The sequence below is a fragment of the Lissotriton helveticus genome, chromosome 4_1 (assembly GCF_964261635.1).
Source record: "Lissotriton helveticus chromosome 4_1, aLisHel1.1, whole genome shotgun sequence".
NCBI classification, from domain to species: domain Eukaryota; kingdom Metazoa; phylum Chordata; class Amphibia; order Caudata; family Salamandridae; genus Lissotriton; species Lissotriton helveticus.
In genome coordinates, this window is record NC_136063.1 from 1,867,980,947 (window position 1) to 1,868,003,723 (window position 22,777).

The following is a 22,777-nucleotide window of genomic DNA, read 5'->3' on the forward strand; positions in this document are numbered from 1 at the left end:
GCAGACGAGTCACCCCATCCTGAATTTCCCTGGGTGTCTAGTTTTCAAAAATGTATAGGTTTGCTAGGTTTCCCTAGGTGCTGGCAGAGCTACAGCGCAAAAACAAAAGGTAGTCTTTTTGTCCGAATCGTGCTAAATTTCACTGGGAAATTGAGGTGCGACCATGCTGCATTTTGCGCTGTTTCATGTCGCAGCCACTATGCCTACCCACGTAAGTGAGGTACCATTTTTTTCGGGAGACCTGGGGGCATGCTGGGGGAGTCGAAATTTGTTGATCCACACAGATTCCAGAACTTTCCACCATAGAAATGTGAGGAAAATATGTTTTTTTGGTCAAATATTTATGTTTGCAAGGGATTCTGGGTAACAAAACCTGGGGGTAGGCAGACGAGTCACCCCATCCTGAATTGCCCTGGGTGTCTAGTTTTCAAAAATGTATAGGTTTGCTGGGTTTCCCTAGGTGCTGGCAGAGCTACGGCGCAAAAACAAAAGGTAGTCTTTTTGTCCGAATCGTGCTAAATTTCACTGGGAAATTGAGGTGCGACCATGCTGCGTTTTGCGCTGTTTCATGTCGCAGCCACTATGCCTACCCACGCAAGTGAGGTACCATTTTTTTCGGGAGACCTGGGGGCACGCTGGGTGGGTAGAAATTTGTTGATCCACGCAGATTCCAGAACTTTCCACCACAGAAATGTGAGGAAAATGTGTTTTTTTGGTCCAATTTTTATGTTTTCAAGGGATTCTGGGTAACAAAACCTGGGGGTAGGCAGACGAGTCACCCCATCCTAAATTGCCCTGGGTGTCTAGTTTTCAAAAATGTATAGGTTTGCTAGGTTTCCCTAGGTGCTGGCAGAGCTACGGCGCAAAAACAAAAGGTAGTCTTTTTGTCCGAATCGTGCTAAATTTCACTGGGAAATTGAGGTGCGACCATGCTGCGTTGTGCGCTGTTTCATGTCGCAGCCACTATGCCTACCCACGCAAGTGAGGTACCATTTTTTTTGGAAGACCTGGGGGCACGCTGGGTGGGTGGAAATTTGTTGATCCACGCAGAATCCAGAGCTTTCCACCACAGAAATGTGAGGAAAATGTGTTTTTTTGGTCAAATTTTTATGTTTGCAAGGGATTCTGGGTAACAAAACCTGGGGGTAGGCAGACGAGTCACCCCATCCTGAATTGCCCTGGGTGTCTAGTTTCCAAAAATGTATAGGTTTGCTAGGTTTCCCTAGGTGCTGGCAGAGCTACGGCGCAAAAACAAAAGGTAGTCTTTTTGTCCGAATCGTGCTAAATTTCACTGGGAAATTGAGGTGCGACCATTCTGCGTTTTGCGCTGTTTCATGTCGCAGCCACTATGCCTACCCACGCAAGTGAGGTACCATTTTTTTTGGGAGACCTGGGGGCACGCTGGGTGAGTGGAAATTTGTTGATCCACGCAGATTCCAGAACTTTCCACCACAGAAATGTGAGGAAAATGTGTTTTTTTGGTCAAATGTTTATGTTTGCAAGGGATTCTGGGTAACAAAACCTGGGGGTAGGCAGACGAGTCACCCCATCCTGAATTGCCCTGGGTGTCTAGTTTTCAAAAATGTACAGGTTTGCTAGGTTTCCCTAGGTGCTGGCAGAGCTACGGCGCAAAAACAAAAGGTAGTCTTTTTGTCCGAATCGTGCTAAATTTCACTGGGAAATTGAGGTGCGACCATGCTGCGTTTTGCGCTGTTTCATGTCGCAGCCACTATGCCTACCCACGCAAGTGAGGTACCATTTTTTTCGGGAGACCTGGGGGCACGCTGGGTGGGTGGAAATTTGTTGATCCACGCAGATTCCAGAACTTTCCACCACAGAAATGTGAGGAAAATGTGTTTTTTTGGTCAAATTTGTATGTTTGCAAGGGATTCTGGGTAACAAAACCTGGGGGTAGGCAGACGAGTCACCCCATCCTGAATTGCCCTGGGTGTCTAGTTTTCAAAAATGTATAGGTTTGCTAGGTTTCCCTAGGTGCTGGCAGAGCTACGGCGCAAAAACAAAAGGTAGTCTTTTTGTCCGAATCGTGCTAAATTTCACTGGGAAATTGAGGTGCGACCATGCTGTGTTTTGCGCTGTTTCATGTCCCAGCCACTATGCCTACCCACGCAAGTGAGGTACCATTTTTTTTGGGAGACCTGGGGGCACGCTGGGTGAGTGGAAATTTGTTGATCCACGCAGATTCCAGAACTTTCCACCACAGAAATGTGAGGAAAATGTGTTTATTTGGTCAAATGTTTATGTTTGCAAGGGATTCTGGGTAACAAACCCTGGGGGTAGGCAGACGAGTCACCCCATCCTGAATTTCCCTGGGTGTCTAGTTTTCAAAAATGTATAGGTTTGCTAGGTTTCCCTAGGTGCTGGCAGAGCTACAGCGCAAAAACAAAAGGTAGTCTTTTTGTCCGAATCGTGCTAAATTTCACTGGGAAATTGAGGTGCGACCATGCTGCATTTTGCGCTGTTTCATGTCGCAGCCACTATGCCTACCCACGTAAGTGAGGTACCATTTTTTTCGGGAGACCTGGGGGCATGCTGGGTGAGTCGAAATTTGTTGATCCACACAGATTCCAGAACTTTCCACCATAGAAATGTGAGGAAAATATGTTTTTTTGGTCAAATATTTATGTTTGCAAGGGATTCTGGGTAACAAAACCTGGGGGTAGGCAGACGAGTCACCCCATCCTGAATTGCCCTGGGTGTCTAGTTTTCAAAAATGTATAGGTTTGCTGGGTTTCCCTAGGTGCTGGCAGAGCTACGGCGCAAAAACAAAAGGTAGTCTTTTTGTCCGAATCGTGCTAAATTTCACTGGGAAATTGAGGTGCGACCATGCTTCGTTTTGCGCTGTTTCATGTCGCAGCCACTATGCCTACCCACGCAAGTGAGGTACCATTTTTTTCGGGAGACCTGGGGGCACGCTGGGTGGGTAGAAATTTGTTGATCCACGCAGATTCCAGAACTTTCCACCACAGAAATGTGAGGAAAATGTGTTTTTTTGGTCAAATTTTTATGTTTTCAAGGGATTCTGGATAACAAAACCTGGGGGTAGGCAAACGAGTCACCCCATCCTAAATTGCCCTGGGTGTCTAGTTTTCAAAAATGTATAGGTTTGCTAGGTTTCCCTAGGTGCTGGCAGAGCTACGGCGCAAAAACAAAAGGTAGTCTTTTTGTCCGAATCGTGCTAAATTTCACTGGGAAATTGAGGTGCGACCATGCTGCGTTGTGCGCTGTTTCATGTCGCAGCCACTATGCCTACCCACGCAAGTGAGGTACCATTTTTTTTGGAAGACCTAGGGGCACGCTGGGTGGGTGGAAATTTGTTGATCCACGCAGAATCCAGAGCTTTCCACCACAGAAATGTGAGGAAAATGTGTTTTTTTGGTCAAATTCTTATGTTTGCAAGGGATTCTGGGTAACAAAACCTGGGGGTAGGCAGACGAGTCACCCCATCCTGAATTGCCCTGGGTGTCTAGTTTCCAAAAATGTATAGGTTTGCTAGGTTTCCCTAGGTGCTGGCAGAGCTACGGCGCAAAAACAAAAGGTAGTCTTTTTGTCCGAATCGTGCTAAATTTCACTGGGAAATTGAGGTGCGACCATTCTGCGTTTTGCGCTGTTTCATGTCGCAGCCACTATGCCTACCCACGCAAGTGAGGTACCATTTTTTTTGGGAGACCTGGGGGCACGCTGGGTGAGTGGAAATTTGTTGATCCACGCAGATTCCAGAACTTTCCACCACAGAAATGTGAGGAAAATGTGTTTTTTTGGTCAAATGTTTATGTTTGCAAGGGATTCTGGGTAACAAAACCTGGGGGTAGGCAGACGAGTCACCCCATCCTGAATTGCCCTGGGTGTCTAGTTTTCAAAAATGTACAGGTTTTTCTAGGTTTCCCTAGGTGCTGGCAGAGCTACGGCGCAAAAACAAAAGGTAGTCTTTTTGTCCGAATCGTGCTAAATTTCACTGGGAAATTGAGGTGCGACCATGCTGCGTTTTGCGCTGTTTCATGTCGCAGCCACTATGCCTACCCACGCAAGTGAGGTACCATTTTTTTCGGGAGACCTGGGGGCACGCTGGGTGGGTGGAAATTTGTTGATCCACGCAGATTCCAGAACTTTCCACCACAGAAATGTGAGGAAAATGTGTTTTTTTGGTCAAATTTGTATGTTTGCAAGGGATTCTGGGTAACAAAACCTGGGGGTAGGCAGACGAGTCACCCCATCCTGAATTGCCCTGGGTGTCTAGTTTTCAAAAATGTATAGGTTTGCTAGGTTTCCCTAGGTGCTGGCAGAGCTACGGCGCAAAAACAAAAGGTAGTCTTTTTGTCCGAATCGTGCTAAATTTCACTGGGAAATTGAGGTGCGACCATGCTGCGTTTTGCGCTGTTTCATGTCCCAGCCACTATGCCTACCCACGCAAGTGAGGTACCATTTCTTTTGGGAGACCTGGGGGCACACTGGGTGGGTGGAAATTTGTTGATCCACGCAGATTCCAGAACTTTCCACCACAGAAATGTGAGGAAAATGTGTTTTTGTGGTCAAATGTTTATGTTTGCAAGGGATTCTGGGTAACAAAACCTGGGGGTAGGCAGACGAGTCACCCCATCCTGAATTGCCCTGGGTGTCTAGTTTTCAAAAATGTATAGGTTTGCTATGTTTCCCTAGGTGCTGGCAGAGCTACGGCGCAAAAACAAAAGGTAGTCTTTTTGTCCGAATCGTACTAAATTTCACTGGGAAATTGAGGTGCGACCATGCTGCGTTTTGCGCTGTTTCATGTCGCAGCCACTATGCCTACCCACGCAAGTGAGGTACCATTTTTTTTGGGAGACCTGGGGGCACGCTGGGTGGGTGGAAATTTGTTGATCCACGCAGATTCCAGAACTTTCTACCACAGAAATGTGAGGAAAATGTGTTTGTTTGGTCAAATTTTTAGATTTGCAAGGGATTCTGGGTAACAAAACCTGGGGGTAGGCAGACGAGTCACCCCATCCTGAATTTCCCTGGGTGTCTAGTTTTCAAAAATGTATAGGTTTCCTAGGTTTCCCTTGGTGCTGGCAGAGCTACGGCTCAAAAACAAAAGATAGTCTCTTTGTCCAAAGAACGTAAAATTTCACTGGGAAATTGAGGTGCGACCACGTTGCATTTTGTGCCGTTTCCTGTCGTAGGCACAAGGCCGACCCACACAAGTGAGGTACTGTTTTTATCGGGAGACCTGGGGGAACGCTGGGTGGGTGGAAATTTGTTGATCCAAGCAGATTCCAGAACTTTCCACCACAGAAATGTGAGGAAAATGTGTTTATTTTGTCAAAATCTTAGCTTTGCAAGGGATTCTGGGTAACAAAACCTGGTGGTAGGCAGTCGAGTCACCCCATCCTGAATTACACTGGGTGTCTACTTTTCAAAAATGTATAGGTTTGCTAGATTTCCCTAGGTGCCGGCAGAGCTAGGGTGCAAAAACTACAGGTAGGCACTTTGCCAAAAAAGGGTCAATTTGTAACTGCTAAATTTAGGTGTGACCACGTTGCATTTTGCGCCGTTTCCTGTCGCAGGCACAAGGCCGACCCACACAAGTGAGGTACCGTTTTTATCGGGACACTTGGGGTAATTCAGATTTGTAAATCAACTGTTATTACCGATTGAGCTTTCATGCATTTCTCCCTTTGAATGAAAGACATTGTGTAAAAAAAAAATCTTTATGAAAAATGACCAATAATTCTCATGCTAGTATGAGTATTCCCAACTTTGAAAATGTGCAATTATATACTGTTTCTGAACTCTATAATTTGTACCCAATTCAGAAATACATAGGTGTCTTTCATACAGATTATTCCATGTATACATTTTCCAAGACAAAGTGCACTATACCCAGTAAATGAAAAAATACCATTGCAAGTTGCTGCTCAGTTTTTGGATCTGGGTTCGTCGGGTTCTTGGTGAAACTACAAGTCCTATATATCCCCACAACCAGGAAGGTCTAACAAATGTAACGGTATATTGCTTTCCAAGAGCTGTCAAAATTAGAAAAAGTTATAGGTGAAAACGTTGAGACAAAAGGCTGTTTTTTTCAACAAAATTTCAAATATTCCAATATCTAACTGTTAGTTTCTATAACGAAACCTTCATGGATTTAGACAAATGACCCCTTTCTGAATTCAGAAATGTGTCTACTTTTCGAAAATGTAAAGCGTTCCAGGATCCATTATTGCTTTCAAACTCATTTGTACCATTAACTGGAAAGAGGTGGAAAGCTCTAAAAATAGCAAAAATAGGCTATGTCCCAGAAAAATGCCAAAACTGAGTGAAAAATTTCGGTTCTCTGACAAAAGTCTGTCATTCCCTGAAAGCTGAGAAAATGGAGATTTCAGCCCCACAAACCCTTTTGTGATACCATTTTCAGGGAAAAACCCAGAGGCTTTCATTTGCAGCCCGTTTTTCCCATTTTTTTGAAAAAAACAAAAAAACACTATATTTTGGTTAATTTATGGGACCCCTCCAAGGGAATCCACAAACCCTGGGCGCCTTTAGAATCCACATGATGTTGGAAGAAAAGGACGCAAATTTGGCGTGGATACCTTATGTGGTCAAAAAGTTACAAGGGCCTAAGCGCGCACTACTCCAAAACGCCAAAAAAAGCCTCAGCACAGGAGGGGAAAAGGCCTAGCAGCGAAGGGGTTAAAAAGTTTTCAAGCAACCAGTGGCCTGAAGGACCACTGTCTGCTCGTAAAAAATGTTTTTGTTGACATTCACAACAGGAGAAGGTGCACTTTGGGGACCATTTCCTGTTTGCAAATGATTACTGACAGGGAAGTGTTCTCCTCAGTGGTATGGGAGCACTTAGTGTTTTGTAAAATACCCCTCACACACCTAAATGCCCCTTGGTGTCATGCTTCATCATAGGGGTCTTCGCAACCCTCTAGCAGGTTGCGGCGTGCTGCGACCTACGACTACGCGGGAGCACTTTTAAGTTATGGCTATATGTGGTGCATGTGAGTGGGTAAGTGTTTATGTGAGTGGTGGGATTTATTGAGAAAATTAAAAAGCACCTGGCTCGTGGGTATAGCAGAATTTTTTTTATTCATGACACCGGGCTGGTACTAGTAAAAGAAGTGATGTGAGAGGCGTGTTTTGTCGTGATTATGGACAAAAACCTCATGTGTGCGTCGACATGTTTCGGAGGCAGGGCTCCTTCTTCAGGACGAGGGCACAACTTCCCCACCTTACTCACATTTCACTAATAGTTAAAGATATGTTTAAGTCAATTTAACAAAAGTGAGAAAAAACTAAATATGTGTCTGTATATACAGGCTATTATGTACCCACAGCGGCTTTGGCTCAAGTAAATGCAAATTGCATGACCTGTTCCAGGTGACTGCACCTGTTTGAGCTACCCATGACTAGGGTGACCATATTTTTCTTGTTTCCTTTTTCTCAGGTCATGCAGGCCAACAAAAACAAATTCAGAAATTGGGAGGGGTGAAGGTGAAAAAGTATGGAGGAGACCCTGCAGAGAGGGCCAAGTCTTTTCACTTTCCAGAGATGTTCACTCTGACTTAATATGCACTTGTGCACGGTGGTGGGTACAATGTTCCTCTCATTCTCCAATAATGTCCTGTTTTATCACTAGACTAAGCAAAAGGAGGGCAGTTTCTGACCTCACATGTATGGTTTGATTTTGCTCCTTGGTATGAGACTTGAGGGAGGGAGGTGGCAAGCCATCTTTCACTGCTTGTGTCACCATGAACAAGCTGTACAAGATGGAAAGACAATGTGGAACCGTTCCCTATTCATTATACAAATACATCACTGATCAACAGTTGATATTTTGATGCATCTTTCATTTTCAGCATGAATAGAGTAACACCCTACAGAATCATGTTAAAATAATTTGCACATGCCATAATCCATTTAATATTCCACTTGCAACAGGGCAATGTTTGCGAGGATACAGGGCTGAGTTAGCCAGTAGTCCCACCTGCTCAGCCCACGCATGAGTACACACGTGTACACATTTTACCATGTGTAACCAGTGCAGACTCTTAGCCTAGCTGTGAGGCTTTGAAATTTATTTTAAAAGACAGGTCCTAGTGGTTAGCACTAAAATCTATGTTTACAGAGCTTACAGTGAGTGAGACTAAGTTAATGAGACTCACTAATAGCAGAGACCCAAAAACTGGGTGGTCCAAAATGAAAAAAATCGAAAAATCTAGAATGGTTAAAGAGTTTCAGCACACATTTCCTCACAGCGCTCTTGTATGCAAGCAGTAGTCTATGATGAAAACCCAAATTGTTGTGTTTGCGTTGGGATCTAGTAAAGAGTTTGTTTTTGAGGGTGCTGTGTGGTAGTGGAAAGAAATGGAGAATGGGATGAAGGCAATAGTCTGCAGAGAGAAGGGGAACAAAACATCTGGAGTGGAAGAATAGATAGGCCTATATTAAGAAGGAAGTGATAGAAAAGAAAAGGATGTAAAGGCTATTTTATGATAAGAATTTGCACAGCGCAGCAAATACCCTAAAACGGCATCCTGGAGAGATAAATGAAAGAGGGAAAGGAAGGGAGATAGGCTAGTAATGTGTGGTAAACAAAGAACAAGATTGGGTGTTGACAAGGGGATGGAAGCGAAAAGCAGGGAATGGAGGATGAGAGAATTATACCACTGTAAAGGGATATATGTGAGGGGTGATGGAGAAAGAGACAGGCAAATTAAGTGGAAGGACGCAAACAAAAAAGATTGTGATTAATTAACTGCCATTAACACATCACATTAATATTATAATGTCACCTAAAGCCTGGCACTGCTTGAATTTATTTGATCATGTATGCATTATATCTATACATTGTTTATATACAGAGCTTAGAATATATTTCTGGGGACATCACACCAATGATATAGTATTTGAAAAATGTATGATCGGCAATAATTTTGTCTAAATAATGTCAAATATTTTGAGTCAACTGTTGAACATGTTATTCACATGGTCTAAATGCAAAACGCTAGAATGGCAGTTTTCTTCATTTGAATTCAATTTTGTCTGATGAGCAATTCATACTTTTTATATCATGAAGGACATTTATTTTCCATTTGCAAATATCTGAGTATTTCTGCGGTAATAGTTAAGGTTTCCGGATGCTGTAGGAATCTATTACAATTGAACATTCCTGTAATGAAACTTAGATCAGAACAGTCATTTATAAACCATGATGTTTTATCGGTTAGCTTACACATGCATGTTCTTAGATATATGCAGCACTCAGAAATGTCAACAATTTTTGTAGCTCCTTTGTATGAAATATTGTTCTCATGTCTATTCTTCTTAAAAACAATGTACATCTACTCTACACACCATTCTCATAAGAGCAGGAAAAAATGCAACCTCATTGATATCATGCCTGATGGCTGCAGGGATACACCATATTTTTACCCATGCACACAAAGTTAGAGAAGATGACACAGCCTGAATACTTAAAGATCTCTTGAATTAATTGAATCTTTTCCCCTGAAAGAACTTTAAAACGCTGTTATAAGCTGCTGCTATAAAGAGGATGAATCCTTCTTAATATTGTTAACATTTGATGAATTTACACAAGTTAAATCAACAGTAATATTGGATAAATATATATATATATTTATATATGTATATATATTACCTACTGGCGGTCGCCAGTAGGTAGTTATAGTTACAACCTAGTTTCCATGGGAAAAGCATTTTTTGATTTTCTATTAACTTTGGCATCGTTTGACGTATCTTGGCGAAATTCTCGAAAACAAAAGTCTATCCAGGTCAGCTCCTATCCTAAAAGTTTGGGGGTGATTCGTCAAGCGGGGGCTGAGAAAACAGGGGGGTCCCAAAACACTTTTTCCCCATGTTAATTTCTATTGGAAACTTTGCGACAAGCTACAGGCCGAACTGCTGAACGGAATTACCCCAAATTTGGCAGAAATGTAGAGCTTGGTTCAGAAAGCAACCTTTTTTTAAATGGGGTAAATCTGTTTTGTAGTTTTTGAGAAATTTTTTAAATGAGTCAAAAAATCATTTCCTACAGGAAACTTTGTGCAAGGCTACAGCCGAAACTACTGAACGGATTTACCCCATATTTGGCACAAAGGTAGTGCTTGCGTCAGAAAGTGACCTTTTTTTAAATTGTGTAAATATGTTCAGTAGTCGCTGAGAAAATAGAAAAATAAAAGTTTCAATATCTGGGCGGAGCCTAAGTCCTGCGCACATGCTTTGCTGTGATTGGCTGGCAACACTCCAAACTAAAAAGTATTGGCAGCAATCTTTTGACTCAGTAGAAGTGAGTAACCAGAAAACAGAGAAACAAAGGTATAAAACAAGAGAAGGTGTTAGGATAGGAACACCCTGACCCCATAGGCATGCTTAGGGGGTCTCAGAAGGACCCCCAGGGCCAAAGAAGGCATTTTTATCAAACAAAAACGGCTCAATTCGCGCTGGGGTTATGGGTTCCTGCGTTTTATTTTAACAAGACCCCGGAGCAGTGTTGCCAGATTGAGCTAGATCACGCACAATTGGGCTATATTTTTCCCAGTGGTGCGGTAAAATGTTGGTTTGTGCTAGTTGCCAGATTATAAATATATATACAGCGCTCCAAGAAAAGTAGTATTTTAAAACGCTGTATTACACAAATATTTACTTGGCAGCCTTCAACAACATCATTTCCAATACATTCAGCGCCTGCTTGTCGCAGTCCCTGCCCCTCCTTCCTTAAAGTAGAAATATCGGGCTACTTTGGGCTACTTTTTGGTTGACTTTGGGCTATAGAAACTTCAAAAATCTGACAACACTGGATGCGGGTATCCGTGTTGGAGTGCTGCCGTCACCCAGGTTGCAAAAGCCAAAGTGTCACTCTGTGAGCCAAGTCCCACAACATGGCCAACATGGAAGGTACGGGGAATCACTGACGCTATATTCATCCATAGTTCCACACAAGAAAGATGGTGGACATAAGACATCTGTGTGGATAGGAATGTTTATTGCACATTAAGTCAGTAGAGTGTTTCAGCTGTAGCAATACAGGGCCATGGAAAGTTGAAGTTTCAGTTTTTGGCACATGGAGGGCAGCCAATTAGAGACAATCTTCTTGTCGGAGTTAGGCTGCACCAACATATGTACTCTTACAATCACTCCGACGAACCTCACACACTTAAAAATTCACTATATACTCTCCTTGCAATACTCTAATGATCCAGTCTCTACGTACGTAGAGCAATATTAATGGGACCCCCTCAAAGCTAAGTTAGGCCAGGGAAAGGAGGGGAATAAGAAGAACAGCAAGAAGAACAATTTTCCCTCAATGGCCACAATATTTCAATATAGGTGTACATCCAGTATTTAATGTAACATGGGTGACAAACGCACAACAATCTAATTTATTTTCTAAAAAAGTGTAAAGTTTTATTCATTATTTTCAAGTTGTCATTTCTTCTGTCCTTATTCTTTTCTCATATTTATTCAAAATGATACATTCCTTTTTTTAAGAAGAACTTTTAAAAAAAAAAAAATATTTGATACATGAACAATTTCATAATTTATACAAAGGGGCCAAGAACCTACGGCGTTGGCAGAGAGCGGGGGACACGTGCACACATGTGGCGCTGTGCGGCGTGGGGGAGCGACCTACCTGTAACAGGGTCAAAGGTCTCTCCCTTGTGAGTCCAGGGTGGTGAGTCTTGCACAAAATGGTATTACCCACAATGCCGTACAAATCTCAGACTTTCACTAAAATCATACATTTTCCTTGTATTCTGAGATGTAAACCTCTGGAAACCACAAGGATCCACAAAATTCTTACCACCCAACGTTCCCCCACTTGTCCTGATAAAAATGCTACCCTACCTTTATGGTGGGCATAGCACCTGTGATACAAAAGGCCCCAAAACACAATGTGGAGAATTCAGCAATAGGCATAGTTCTAGTGTTTGAGTTTGGGCTCGACAACCACCCAGGGAAACCTACCAAGCCCAGACAAACCTGAAAACTAGACATCCGTAGGCACCCAGGGTGGTGTGCCTTTCATGGATTACTCACAATTTTACTACCCACAATGCCGTGCAAATCTCAAACTTTCTCTAAAATCACACATTTTTCTTGCATTTGCTGTGACATAAACTTCGGAAACAACAGAGATCCACAAAGTTCCTACCACTTAGTGTTCCCCCAACTGTCCTGATAAAAATGCTACCCCACTTGTGTGGCTGGGCCTAGTGCCTCCAACAGGCACACATCAAATAAGGGTCAACAAGAGTCCTATTGGCCTTATTTTGATGTGTGCCTGTCGCAGACAATAGGCCCAGACACACAAGTAGGGTAGCATTTTTATCGAAACAAGTGGGACAATGCTGGGTGGTAAATGTTTTGTGGATTCCTGATGATTCCAGAAGTTTAAGTTACAGAAATGCAAGACCATCGAAGCTGGGGGTGTAGTGTTGAGGTCACACCAACTAGGTTTAAAACATGGGACTGAGGAAGCAAATCAGAGCTCTTATAGCACGGATTCCCTCCCTCGACCTTGGGATAAATCAGGGGTGGGCCCACGCTCTGTGCCTCATATAAACCAGGGAGGGGTGTTAAATCTCCCTCCAGCAGCAACACCATATGTAATGGTCCTAGGGAACGTCCCCCCTGTTCTAGTGCTAATGGTGAATAATACCAAGAACTTAAAAATAAGGTGAAGAACTGGATCAGCTCACATCTCACTCCTAGAGATAGGAAACCACATAGAAATGGGTGGTTTGACTCAACATGCACGAAGACCCATCTACAACTAAGGAGGGCCTTGCGTAAAAACCCGAGAAATCAGACAGAAATTAAAATGTGCAGACATGAGTATAACTTGGCAAGAAAGTTAAGGAAACGTATAATTAAGAATGACGCGTGGGCGAATCTATACGAGGCATCTTTAAAAAGAGATAGTTCCTCCTTTTGGGCAGCTGTTAAGGCACCGTTCTTCAATTTAGGAGACGTGGCAAGAATGGAAGTAGCAATAACAGACGATGCATGGATAGACTTCTTTGCAGAGGTCTATAATCCAGGTGGGGCATTTAAACTGGTAGATATGGGGAGTATAACCAAGGAGCGACAGGAGGAAAATTTTGTTCCAATTGATTTAGCAGTCACAGTAACTGAAATTTCAGATGCCATCACTCAGAGCAAAGGCAACAAAGCCCCGGGTGCAGATGGCATCCCTATTGATCTATTCAAATACCAGATTGAGCTATGGTCGCCGCTACTCACGCGTGTACTCGAGGCGAGTTGTGAGTTGGGCTTCATCGATACCTGGGCGGATTCTATCATCATCCCCATATTTAAAAAAGGGGATCGTGAAAATCCCTCATGTTATTGCCCCATATCCCTCATGGATTCTTTTATGAAAGTTACAGGGAGGGTAATTCTGAATCGCCTGCAACAACGGGCTGAAGACGTTAACATCTTATCCCCTGTACAATATGGATTTAGGGAGGGATGGGGCACACTAGAGCAGGTCCTAAACTTCTCGATGCTCCTAGGGAAATATACCCAGGCTAAGGACGGCAAACTTTACGCAGTGTTTGTTGATTTAAGCGCTGCGTTTTATTGTGTTATCCATGACCGTTTGTGGCAGATTTTGAGGGACATGAAGGTGGAAGAAGTGTTAATAACCTTCCTAAGACAACTCTACGCTGGGGCGAGGGCGAAAGTGAGATTTGGTACTAAGGGGGAATGCACTAAGCCTTTTCATGTTATGCGGGGAGTGAGACAAGGGTGCGTACTCGCACCATTTCTTTTTAATTTGTATACTAACGATCTGGAAAAGGAATTGGTGGCTGAAGTACGTGATTCCCCATGGATAAATCACCAACAAATTGTGTCCCTCTTGTATGCGGATGATGCCGTGATCATGTCACGGACCCAAAGAGGTTTACAAACGGCACTGGACACATATTTAAGTTTAATGGATAACAGGGGTTTAAAACTTAACGTTACCAAAACTTTTGTCATGACCTGCGGCAGACCTAGGAATAAAGAGTGTAGCTTGTTTGCTGGAAAGGAGAAAATTGCGCCAACCAAAACCTTCTCATACCTGGGTATTGTGCTATAAGAAACTGGGTCCTGGGGGCCAGCCATTAGAAATAGGACTATGATGTTTAAGAGAGCTACAGCTGCACTCATGTCTTTCTCTAAAAAGATGGGGAAGAGGCCTCCAGAAATTCTACTAAAAATTTACCAGGCTAAGTGCCTAAGTACAGCCACCTACGGGGCAGGTATCTGGGGAATTTCCAATTCCACCCCCATACAAAAGGTAGAAAATGCATTTTTAAGATTTATCTTGGCAACCCCTGCTAGTTCCCCTGTATTTAATTGTCATGAAGAATTGGGTATTCGCTATGTGAGCGACCTTATCAGTATTCAACCACTCTTGCTCTGGCACAGAGTCTGGACATCGCCTGATCTCTTTTTAAACAGAAACATCATCAAGGATTGTATGGGGCTGGACAGGGTCACCAGGATACCTTGGCTGATGTATATTTGTAAATTTACTAGGGACCTAGGAAGACCCGAGTTTTACCACCATCCTGATTCATTGTGCAGGATATCGAGGAAGGATTTGAAGCAGTTATGTTGGTATCACGTAGAATCCCTTAGATTAGGAGTAGAGCTAAACAAAAAACTTGTAATACAGCATCAACTCACCCTAGTCTCTTACACTATTCAACCTTATTTAATTTGGTGTCTGGAGGGATTTGATCGCTATTTATTAACAAGATTCAGGTTTGATGTCTTTTTTCGTTTAATCACTTTTCCTGGGGAAGAAATCTCTGTAAATGCCCGTGCGATAACTTGTCTACCCAATCCACGTTGCATGTAATTTGGTTTTGTAAATTTTATACGGTGGAAAGATCTAGATGGATTAAACCACTTTTAAAAAAACAAGGTACATGGAGACAATGCCGCCCAGCTTTACTGTTCTTAGTATCTTTAAATGATGCAAATTGTGTGGCCGTAATGCTGGGCTTTTTAAAAAGTATTTTAAGGAAAAGGAAAAGCTTAACTAACTTTTAAAATATATGTATTTATTTTTAAACAAACTATACCCGTACGATTTTTTTACTTGTCCATGTAATGAACTTGTTGCTTTTATGATTTTATGTACTTTGAAATCGAATACGGCTTTTTCATTCATTCATTCATTCACTCCTATGAATGGCCCTGCGGATCCTATTATCATTGTAAAGAGGAACAGTTTGGATAGGCAAGGATAGAAAATGATGGCCGGGTAACTGTGTGGTGGTTAATTTTAATAATCCTTGCCTAGCTGGTGAATTACTTGCTATAACCCTCCAGTACGACAAGAGGCCCGTCAGGGATAATTGCCTTGCCACTGGGTTTTTTCTATAGACCGGTTAGTCTCTTTTCAGTTTTTTATCCTCACTCCTCTGGTAGGACCCTGTCCAGCCAACAATCTCCCAGCTACTATGTCACCCCCCACACAATACCAATTGACAACTGCCAATAGATTTCTTCCCCTGAGCGGGTTGGAAACCTGTGACTGACTAGTTCAAACTGAAACTTCCCAGCCTAATAGAACCCAGGCTCAAACTGAACCTTCCCAGTCTCAAATAATCATGGATGCCTCCCAGATAGCTCCCTTCCAGTAACTTATGGATTTCAAAGTGCTGTCCTGGAATGCCGCAGGTCTTGCTTCCAAGTTCAGTCACCCTAGGTGCGTTTCTTATGTCCAACCCTTCCATATAGTCTCCAAGAAACGGCAGGCAGGGTTAAGGGTGGCTTATTTAAGTTTGGAAAGTTGAGTTGAGTTGAGTGGATTTGCCTCAGATCTCAAGTTGTAAGCTCATACACTGCAGGGTGTATGACTTACATTGCCTGGTCCTTCCCCAATTTTTATAACAACAAGGGTGGATGTTCCGAGCCCCCAGAATTCTTTGCCTGGGTAGTGCTTTGAGTTCTATTTTAAGAATGAGAGATGGTCAACCACTAATCATTTTGGCTCGCGATTTCAAATGTCACTTGTGTAATCTTTCCCTGGGGGGTGGTGGTAACTGTTGAATGAAGGCCTATATTTTGTTCATTCACTGGAGGGGTGGAGATAAATGAGCTGTTAGATACTCACAACCTGGCCTTCACCATGGAGATAATGGTGAATTCACTGAATCCTGTTATTTGCCCAATTTACAAAGGGAGGGGTAGAAGTACGCTTATTGATTTCATCATGGTTTCCGCACCACTATACCTCCTCATTTCTCATTTTGATATATTTTTTAGTCCTTTCAGTGACCATACTCCATTATCTTAACTCTGGACATTGCCGTGGGCCCCAAACCACAGCCTTGGGTAGCCCTAACAAGCTTGTCCTCTATGGATAAAGGGAGAAGGCTTAAGTAGGCTCAGGTGAATGGTATGCAGACAGAACATTGAGTTGGAAATGTCGACTTACACAAATAACGAGTTGGAAATATCGTGACACAGAAATATCGACAGCAAGAAAATCGTGGTCAAGAATATCGACTTTAAGGTAAGAAATGTCCTTTAAAAAAATATCAAAGTCATTAATATTGTTTGCGAAAATATAGGCTCCCATTAGGATGATGGGCGAACTTTGTCCTCCCGCCATTCCATAGCAAAAAGGGACCGCCCGCCATAAGGGTGGGGGTCCCGTTGGTGGCATTAGAATGCGCCCACCACAGTGGTGGCCGCATCTAAGCATTCCTACCATTGTGGCGGGCAGTGCACTCAGCACCGCCCGCCACAATGGCAGGAAGGCATGCTGTGCACTTCCATGCGCAACATTGCGGGGACTGCGCGGTGCCTGCCATGTTGTCCATGGAACTGCTGGGGGGTACCATAGGTACCCCCCATTGTGCACCCCCGCCCCCAGAGTGTTTGGGGGCCCGCAACGGGCCCCCAAAGCAGAATCCGCATGCCTTTCTATGGCGGCATTTCAAAATGCCCACCCTAATATGGCTGGCGATGTCTGATAGACACCGCCACCATACAGAAGGCGACCAGGACGGAAAAGCGCTGAACGGTCTTTCCGTCCGCCGCGGACCCCCCAGGCCATACTAATATGGGGGGAGGTCATTCCGGCACGGATGGCGGGCGGATCGCCCCCGCCAGGCCGGTGGTGGCTACCGCCGGCCTGGCGGGGGCGATCCGCCCGCCATCCTTATGGGCCCCATAGTTGTTTGAAATATCAATTTTTTTATTAGTGTTATGTATTATATTATGTATTTTAAATGTATGTGATCTATTTTTGTATATATATTGTTTATGCTTTTTAATATATGTTACATTTTCAGTAGTTATCAATTTTATTTTAATTACATTTTGCGTTTTTCAGTTCTGTAGCGGGTTGTGGGATCATAGGCAAATAGGGTGGGAAGTAATTTAATTCTAATAAATTAATGATTCTTTTGTATTTAGTAATATTTATTTAAATTTGATTTTATACTATTAATTTTGGGACGTAATGTATTATTAATTAATTATTCATTGGTTGTTAATTAATATTAATTAATTCATAATTAATTATGATAACTATGGTTTTTTTAGGAGCGGTTTGAGGTTTTTATAGGGGTAAATGGTGGTAAGTAATTTAATTATAATAAATGTAATTATTTTTAAAATATATTAATATTAATATAATTAATTTTTATAATGCTAATTGTAGGAAGTAATTTATTATAGGTAATTATTAATTGGTTGTTAATTATTAATAATTAATTAATCTGTAATTAATTGTTAATTGTGTCATCTTTCTAGGAGTGGGTTTTAGAGTTCATAGAGGTAAAGGGTGGGAAGTAATGTATTTTTAATTAATTAATAAATATTTGTTAATTAATGCTAATTATTAATTAAAATTTAAATATGTCAATTTTGTAATTCATTTTAGATATGAGTTGTGGGGTTTATAGTGGTAAAGGGTGGGAAGTAATTTATTTGTAATCAATTAATAAGTAGTTCTTAGTTGATATTAATTTATTCTTTTAAAATTAATTATGGAAATTGTGTAATGATTTTTAGATATGGGTTGTGGGGTTTATAGGGGTAGAGGGTGGAAAGTAATGTATATTTAACTAATTAATATTTAGTTGATCATTAATATTAAATCAGCCTTTGATAATAAATTAGGGTAGTTGTTCATTTTTTTATGTGTGTGAGTTTTGGTATTATAGGGGTAACGGTTGGGGCGCAAATTAATTTTTTATCTGTTTTAATTTAGTTTTTAATTAATAATATTTCTTTAATTGATAGTTAATTATGTTGATTATGGAGGTACATTTTTTAAAAATTCAGATGTGTTGTGAATTGTTAGATGTTATGTGGTAGGATATAAAAAAAGATTACATTTTTGTAATAATACATGTTTTTGTTTATAAATAATTTCTAACTAAAAATGGTTATTTGCTTGTAAATTTTTTAAAATGTCTTTAATATAATATTTCTAGGTATTTGTAATATATATTTAACATTATAATATGTGTCTAATGTTTTGATTTTTGAAATAATGTTATATATTTTTTGTTTGTGTTTTTTTTTTAACTGACTGGAGTGGGAATATTAATTTTTACCCCTTCGCTGTCCAAGACTTTCCCTATTGTTGCACTAACTGGAATGGGAATAGTACTTTTTACTACTCCGCTAGCCACTACTTTCCTTAGTGTTGGACTAACTATAGTGGGAATAGTATTTTCTACCCCTCCGCTGTCCCACACTTTCCCTACTGTTGCACTCACTGGAGTAGAAGTAGTCATTTTTACCCCTCTGCTATCTAACACTTTCCCTACTTTTGCACTCACTGGAGTGGGAATAGTCATTTTCACCCCTTGGCTATCCAACACTTGCCCTACTGTTGCACTCACTGGGGTGGGTATAGTAATTTTTACACCTTCACTATCCAACACTTTCCCTACTGTTGCACTCACTGGAGTGGGATTAGTAATTTTTACCCCTCAGCTATCCAAAACTTTCCCTACTGTTACACTCACCGGCGTGGGAATAGTAATTTTTACTCATTCGCTATCCAAAACTTTGCCTACTGTTGCACGCACTGCAGTGGGAATTGTAAGTTTAAAGAGTTTTAAATAGTTTCATGTTTTAATTGATAACAGAATGTATATATATTTTTGTATATTTCTAAATTTTGATATAATTTTGAAATGATAAAATAAAAATTAAATTAATAGTTTATTAATTGTTTTAAAGTAAATATATATTAATTTATTAATTATTATGTATGTTTATTTAACTTTATTATTTAATTTTATATAGATATACATGAAATTCAATATTTTTTACAAATATAATTTTTACATCGATATTTTTTTTCCAATATTTTTGTACTTACCTATTTAAGTATAGGGAGTAGATATTTTTGCATTTTTCATTGATATTTTTTACTTCTATATTTTTTCATCGATATTTTGTCAGTAAACCCTTTAACAACTATACCAAATATGAGAAAATGAGCAAAAAGACATGTTTAAAAAATGTGAAGAAAATGAACATTTCTAAAATGTCATCTAGAACCTAATGCTTACTTCTATGTGCTACAGTTAGAGAGCATAAAAGGCAGAGCAACTTGCAATCTAGAGTTTCTAAGGGAGAACAGACACACTGCATACCGTGTAGACAGCAAAGGCTGTCTTTATCAGCAAAGGTGTGAAGACTGTTTCCCTGTGAAGGGCAAACAAATGCTGCGCACTTCCCCCAGGGCTTGGCTTTACTGGCTTCAGGCAAGATGTAGCATCTGCAAAGAGCACAGTGTGCTGATAGTAGATCAGTCCATCTCAGGCAGAACCTTGTGCGATAATCTGGGTGAAGGAGCTCTACTTACAAGTGGCCAAGCAGTCCTTAGATAATAAATTTGACCAGAAATTGGAATTTATTACATAAGTTTAGGAATGCCTGACATAGATTATGTTATGTGCATCCAGGTAGGCATCCCAGAAGTGTCATTATGAACATATAAGGTAAAAGGATGCCAATTCTGTATGTGTTCTCATTTATCCATGAATGGTGGAAAAGTAGACATTTGATCTAGACAAATGTTGCATCAGGTGTTACATCTATGATATTAGTTGAATAGCTTCACACACTAATAATTTGTAGAAAGATAAGGGCAGATGCACCAAAAAACAGACATGACAATGATTCTGCATAAATCAGGAAAGATTGCAACTTACATTGCCTAGGATTGAGAAGCTGGAGACCTCCATTACCTAAGATGAGCTTTTTGTGAAAAGGTTTATTTTGCTAGATCGAAATGAAATGGCAGTTTAAAACTGAACACACATGCTGCAATGGCAGCACTAGGCATTTTTAAAGGCTACTTAAGTGGACGACAAGTACTGGAGGCCCACTAGTAGCATTTAATTTACAGGCCCTGGGTAAGTATAGTACCACTTTACTAGGAACGTATAAGTTAATCAATTATACCATTTGGATTTAAGCCAATATTACCATGTTTTGAGGAGTGAACACATGCACTTTAGCCCTGCTCAGCAATGGTAAAGTGCGTAGTCCTAAGGCCTGCAAAAACGAGATCGGAAATTTTTTAGGAGGAAGGCAAAAAGTTTGGGGGAAGACTAACAGGGATGAACAAAGCACAATCTTTTTCAAATCTTTGGAGATAATGTGTACATTCCCCACAGGAGCAGACATGTTAGCTAGAGTACTAAGACAACATTGAAACTGAAGGCTATATGACTGCTCCAAACCAAAAAAACTCCCGGGCCTTGACCAGTGGTGTTGTGAACCATTAACGTACCAGCAGCAAAAGTGACTTGGACAACTTGGATGCAGCAAGAACACTGATTAGTTGTTTCGGGGTCTCCTTTGCCTGCAGACAAATTGCTCATAAAAAACGTGATGAAGGAATTTCATGAAAGAGGTGAAGGGAGAGGGCCATGGGCTTTCAAATGAGTCAAGTACAGGAAAGAGAAAGGGAAATTTAAAATAATTGGAAATAAAAAGAGGTAAATGGAGCAGGTGAGAGAATGGTTAGAGGAAAATAATATAGAAGTGGGAAAAGACAAAAGGAAGGAAAACCGTATGGAAAAAGGGTGAAATTGTTGGTGAATTGAAGTTTGAAAACTGGATAGATGTAAGTCTGAAAGTATGGGTGGAAGAGTGTTAGAATAAACGGGTGAAAACATGACTAGCTGGAAGGATAAAAGAGTGGATTTTAGTTAGATGGGTGGATTAAATGGTGGACAATAAGCTGGGTGGAAGGATTACTGAAACATTGGTTTATGGATGGATAAAGGAAAGAGTGGACGAATGGATGGATGAATACATAGAAGGGTAAAATGATGAATGAATTGATGATTGAAAGAGGATGCAAGGGTAAAGAGAACTCTTCTCAGTGAGACTGGAGGTACTAATTTATAGTGGGAGAAATTTCAGTTTTCTTCTTACTCCTTTGGCCTTGTAGCCACGGTTACAACTTTATCTTCTACCTTAGTACATGATACATACAACCACCAGGCGAAGGCCTTACTCTCACACACTAGAAGACATTTTTATCAGGTGAAAATAGTCTTACATACAAAACAGAGCTTATTCCTCATATATTGTCTAAAATGCAAGGCAATTTACCTCTTCTAAATAACTGAGGTTATTATGTAATATTCATGTCAAGGGTGGTACATCAGAAAATGAACTTAGCCTTATTCATTTCTGATGCCAATAAGAGTATCACGTGTTCTAGATAGTAAGAGTTCTGAATGCTATTGTGAAAGAAAATTTGAAAGAACTTCCATCTCCTAAATGGAAATAAAATGGTCATAATAGGAGGAGAGGGCTTAATTTGTCTTCATCCTCTTCTCAATCAGATCAGGAAGAGGCAGTGATCGAATATCGCACTAGTATATACTTCCAGAAGGAAAATGCATCTAAATTGATTGGATACTTGAGAGAAAATCTGTGCGTTCCTGAAATCAAACATGTAACCAGCACCAGCAGGGGTCTTTGTCGTCCATTTTAACAATACAGAGCTCCTCGTCTGCCCAGCTATCACTTGATTAAAAGATCTTGTTGGAAAATGCCTATTTTTGCGTGATCAAGCCGTTTTTCTGATCCTGCTGTTTGTTTGACACTGTGCACTGAGACCCTGCTAAACTGGCCACAGAGAATGTCAAAACATGTCAAAAGTAGCTATACTCCTAATTGGCATAATTAACCTACCTATATGTCCCTAGTACATGCTACAGAGTATGTCCAGAGCCTGTAAGTCAAACGTCACTAGTGAACTGCAGAACCTATTGTGTCACAACTAAAGGTGCAACACTAAACATGACAGTAAGACTGCTGCCAGTAACCTGGCTGTGCAGGTTTAAACTGAAAATTCGACCTGTCAAATTACCCTTTTTAACAGGCCTAAACCCTCCTTTTAAATATTACTAAGTCACCACTAAGTAGGCCTTAAATGCTGATAAGGCAGGGTGCATGATATTTAAAGGTAGGACAGGTGAAAGTTTAATGTTAGACATGTCCAGGTAGCCCTTCCTGCACAAAACAATACTTAATTCAAGGAGGCACCCTTGCACTATGGTACAAGGGTGACTGCATTGGTGCTAGGTCGCCCATTTTGCACCAGCGCTGGGGAAAGGATAGGAATGCACAGTAATAAGATAAATATGGCGCATTCCTGCCCTTCCCCTGTAATGCAGTGCAGCAAGGTAATTTGTTGTGCTGTGTTACTTTTTTTATAAATATACCCCATAATAGGTACAAACTAGGGATAACAAAACCA

General features: G+C 41.1%; 1 long non-coding RNA gene across 2 annotated transcripts in view; it reads left to right on the forward strand.

Moving 5' to 3' along the window:
- Positions 1 to 7,446: 7,446 nt before the first annotated feature.
- Positions 7,447 to 22,777, forward strand: part of LOC144827722 (uncharacterized) — a 31,558-nt gene continuing 16,227 nt past the window's right edge. For both annotated transcript variants that reach the window (XR_013610330.1, XR_013610329.1), the window contains exon 1: positions 7,447 to 7,582. This is a non-coding gene — a long non-coding RNA (uncharacterized LOC144827722). The remainder of the gene's footprint in view (positions 7,583 to 22,777) is intronic.